This window comes from Puccinia triticina, chromosome 9A (genome assembly GCF_026914185.1).
Source record: "Puccinia triticina chromosome 9A, complete sequence".
NCBI classification, from domain to species: Eukaryota; Fungi; Basidiomycota; class Pucciniomycetes; order Pucciniales; family Pucciniaceae; genus Puccinia; species Puccinia triticina.
Window position 1 is genome coordinate 6,577,681 of NC_070566.1, and position 5,288 is coordinate 6,582,968.

The window sequence follows — 5,288 nt, forward strand, 5'->3', positions numbered from 1 at the left end:
CACTCCAACAAAATTTGGAGTAGACTATGGGTCACTCCAATGAAAGTTGGAGTGGACTACTGTTCACTCCATTTTTGGAGTCGATGTAGTAATTTTTTGGTGTGGATTTAGCCTGCCCCTAATTTTATCAAAAAAATATCAAATTTTTGATACTTTACAATAAACTAGACTTTCAAGGCGGCTGCGCCGCCGCTCGTCGCTGGTTCCCCGCGCGGGCCTCCGTACGCCTCACCAGGCCCCCCCAGCGCCCGCGCCCCCGGCGCCCACTCCCCCCCTGCCACCCCCCCACCCCCGCACTCAATCCCCCCCCTCGCACACCCCAGCTGTCTCCGTACTACCCTCAGCCAAACCTCGACCAGCAGCTCGAAGGCAACGACCCACCCGACCAATACTGATCGCCACCAAACCCTGAGAGCACCACAGGCCCTGGTATACTGGACCCGCACGACCATCACCGCAACTATTCATCCACTCCCTCCGACCACACGATGGGCCAAGGCATAACTACGCGGACGGCCAACTCCTCCCCCCCTCGCCCCCCATCAATTTGACCAATTTCCCTTGCCAATCAGCTGCCAACTATACCCAACACTAACAAATCTAATCCCAATCATCATGATATGGCCAGTCACTTGGCTCGAAAGTCTCCCCACTCGCGACACCTTGACGTTTTGTGGAAAGTTCACCGCGATATCATCTGTAAGGCCCCTTCCCGCAGCACTTAAGCCCGTCGCTAACGAACTATTCCAGGTTTTTGAGTATCAATCCAATCCCTTTGAAGCACAGCTCACCCGATCCTCGTTTCTCACCTCACCTACCGTCCCAGCGAAATTTCCACGGGCATCCATCACATTAGCCCCTCTTGATACCACACGACAACAACTCGAAGACGGCGAGATTTACCGCCTTGAAGGTCAAGTCGCCCTAACCGACCGAAACGGCAACCAACAATTCTACTATCATCCCCAACGAGTCACTTGGAAACGCCACACACAAGCTCAAGCCTCTCCCGCAAAAATTACAATGGAAGGCACCGGGACTATCCGACAAGTTACCCTCCCACCAAATCACTCGGACAACACCACCCAAACCTCATCCCTTCCATATCTAGAGCTCATCATTGAGCACCAAACTAACGTTAGTGTCATATCTCAAATTTTAAGACGATTACTGACGCCGTCGACTCATAGGCCTATTCCGGCGCAAATTTCTACGCCAAATACATCATAGAAGGAACGTCTGCCCTTCCTTCCGATATCATACCACTCGAACCTGGGGTAAAAGTTCAACTCAAAGGCACCTTAACCGACCGATGTGCGATTACGGGGCTTCTAATAATCAAAGTGAGCCACAACCAAACCCCAACAGTTCACATAACTGACATCTTCCTCAGGTCACGTCAGGCTACGTTGGGCTACCCCCATTATTCTCTAACGGTCCTATCCGATCCGTCATAGATCTCACAGACTGAATCCCCCGCCTATCTGTAGCCAATCACCCGAAGACCAATCTGAAGCGACCTCTACAATCGAGATACCCACAGACATTTACACCAACCCTATCTACCGCGGTTCAACTCATCAACTTTACCACATTCGCCATATGATAAAGCAGAACCCCCCACTTTGACAAGTCCGAGCTACGGGTCAAAGCACCCAACAACCCTCCCCAAAAGACTTTCACATCAACTACGCCACAAGAAGTACGACACGCGATTTCTCGTGCATTGCCTTCGATTTGCTTATCTCCGAATTGTTGTTCTCACATGACCGCTCCATACCTGAGCTTTCCGTACAAAATCACCATGTTTTCTGATTCCCCTTCCCATTCCAACTTGTGCCTACAGTTTTTGTTTCATTCAATTTGAGTAATGTGCAACACCAGATGATATTGACCCAATCATCACCCAATGATACCTCACGCGCAACTGTGCTCCAGCTCTATTGAGTCTTCCATATCAGTCGCAAGAAAATCAAACAAAGCAATTACACAAGTACAAATTGTAGTGTTCCAAAGATAAGAATTTTAATTAAAAAATAAAACAATTCCGGAGATTAATGGAGGAATATAGGAACAATGCAACAAAGTGAAAGAAAATAGCAATTGCTAACAAGAGTGCGACTCTTTCATCCACAGACGGCCCCAACATGTGAGATTTCAAGTACGCCGCCTCCCCTTGTGACCTACAGGTGAGCCTAGCGTACGACCTGACTTAGCTGCATTCATCTCTTCGCAAAGAATGAAGATCGCACTCACCAAAAATAGACTTGTGAACAACATTCACAAGGCCTTCCTTCCTGTCAAGCTTACACACGATCAAATTGTCCTTATGTGTCACTCTGGACAACGCAACGTATAATTGACCATGTGCGAAACATGAATGCTTTAACATGACACCCACTCGCGCGAGTGTCTGACCTTGCGACTTATTAATTGACATCGCGTAGGCCGGAGTTATGGGAAATTGATGTCTGAAAAAACTCAATCCCAACTTCTGACTCCCCTTGTGATGGAGTTTGATTTTCAGCAACATCACCTTCTGTCCTTTGAATGGCCCGGACATCAAGACACCCTCTATTGATCCTGTCCCAATCCTAGTCAATATGAGACGAGTGCCATTACATATCCCCGCGGAAATGTCCATGTTTCGCATGACTAATACCGGCATTCCCACCTTCAAGTCGATGATATGTTCGGGGAAGCTAGGTATGCTCATCTTGTTGAGTACTTCCTCCGGCAAACTGTCAACTCCTTCGGGATCTGGCATATCAATCGATGTTGCCCTAACAAACGGCCCGGCGAGTCTCAGTGCCACTTCACGGTTCAACTTGCGAACGTCGGCATTCAAGGGTGCCAAGATACAGCGCTCCGCTAGGTAAGGCAGGTTAGTATCCACGCTGAAGTTATGCCTTGAAGTCATATCACCGTAGACGAAATCCACGACCGTCTTGTTGCCTTGCGCCTCGCTCGCCGCGTGAGTTATATTGATTTCAGAGACTTTGACAACGTGGTAGTCTTCTGTTTGACCGATACCTTCACCTAAGCTGAGCAGCGAAGATGCAAATTGATGATTCTTCTTGGCGTCCTCAGGTACCGTTGAGTTCGCCGCGATTCGCATGTTCTGCACGAGTTTGAACTGCTCCAGTTGGCCCCAAAGGGGAGAAGACCTTATCGTTGCGTCATAGGACGGCGGAAATTCGTCAAATTTGACGACTGGGAGGATTTGCCTGAAATCGCCTGAAAAAATTACTACTTTCCCCCCGAACGGCAAATCAGAGCGGCAACAACGCCTCAATGATCTGTCAACGGCTTCAATTGCGTACTTGTGAATCGTCACGATTTCATCCCATATGATTAAATCCGTAGTGCTTAAATCCTTGCCTAACTTATGGTTAGGCTCAAAACTGCACTCTAATTCTGGCTTGAGATTGATTGGTATCTTGAACGCAGAGTGAGAGGTTTGACCTCCCTTCAGCAAGAGAGCAGCTACTCCAGACGACGCTGCCACGACGGACCGTTTTCCCATGAGGCGACATAGGTCAATGATCGCATTCAACAAAAATGTCTTGCCGGTGCCTCCGGGGCCGTCCAAGTAAAACAAACTCGCCTTCTTAGCCTTGACCGCGGTTCTGATCTTGCGAAAAAATTGGGATTGTTGTTGATTGAAAAGGCCTTCTGAGTGGTCGAGGCGAATTGCTACAGCCGCGAGAGACTCGAGTTCCCCTGGTATCTCGTCGAACTGTTTCATCTTGCGTTGATCCGTCGACGACACTATCATCCCGGCATCCGCCAGAGTCGAATTCATTTTTCCTAGCATGATTGATAGTTTAAACAAACCAAAGACCCTCCTTCTTGACCGGCTTAAAGGAATCGCGTTACGATCCCCTCGATCCAATCTCAACAGGTCGTCAGTCATCAAATCCCAATGCTTATTGTACAGGCTTGTTGGGTTCGAAGGTGGCGAGTTTACCAGCATGAGTGCGAAGAAGTGTCGTAAGGCATTACCACTCTGATATATAGATGCTTCCTCGAGAGCTTTATCATACAGATAGTCATTGATCAACAACCCGAGCAGGTTGCAGGCATCTTGGTAAGACGCCGCGAGAACCCCATCAACAGTTCTGAGATCTTTGTGGGACAAGGGCCCTCTTCGGTGGGAGAGGAGAGTGCGTAAGTAAAACTTTTCCCCCGCCCGAAACGACACGCTGAAGATCCTCCCAACTGAAATCGTCTTGTTTTTTCTCGGCGTCCAGACCTTATCCACCTTGCTCCACGTGAAATACTCCGGTATTTCTTCATACAACAAGGTTCGCGCTTTTCGCCCTTCGGCCCCAACAGCGTCAGTCTGGTTGAGGTCGAAAAAAGCCAATAAATTCGTCTTTTCAGGTTCTTGAAATTTCAATTTGTCCGCTATCTCTCCTCCGTCCCTGAAATATATCATTTGTTCATCCACATCGTGTATTGAGAGGCGCGTGACTGGGGGCCACCAAAAAGAAAGGGGAAACTTGAGTAAACGCCATGCGGCTAATTTTATGTGTCAGCCAAAGTCCCACTAAACACATTAGACAAACTGCGTACCTTCTGGTGCGCTAATGAATCTCGTGTCAATAAATGCTTTAGTCTCGTCATTATCCCTTATCTCCATAGACGACCGGTCATGTCCCTTTGTGATATACTTGTAGAGATATTTCACCGCAGTAGAGTCCACCGGTATTTCGACGTTAATGTGACAGTCGAACTTCAACGAAAGGTATTTGTTATACGGAACAACATTAGAGCTGTTGAAGATTTGTTTGTTTTTTGCAACAACAAAATCAGTCACCCTACGCCGATATACTGGGTACGCCCCACTGATTGTGATTGTCCTTGGTGTGAGTGGTTTTGGATAACCCAAAGAACAGCCTTTCTTTGACCAACACGGGCGTCCGGGACAAGGGCCGTGGATCATTAGCCTGGAGACAATATCGTAGAGCTTGGGCTCACTCAGTGGGTCAGGCACCTCGGCGCAGACGAGAAAATCAATCTTCTCGGGGGTGTCCGGCCTATCTTCTTCCCTCAGTGTGACCATTAAGTGGAGATGGGGAAGGCCCCGTTTCTGGAATTCAATGACCCCCACGTATGAAATTACCGCTCCCAACCTTCCGTAATTGATAACTTCTTCAATTAGTGCGTCGACTTTCAATTTGAACACACGGTCGACAAACACAGGATGGTCAGCCGCGGACGCCAGGAGTCCGATTTCGTCGGTTATATCTTTCCACTTTGGATTAGCAGTCATGGTGATGAAA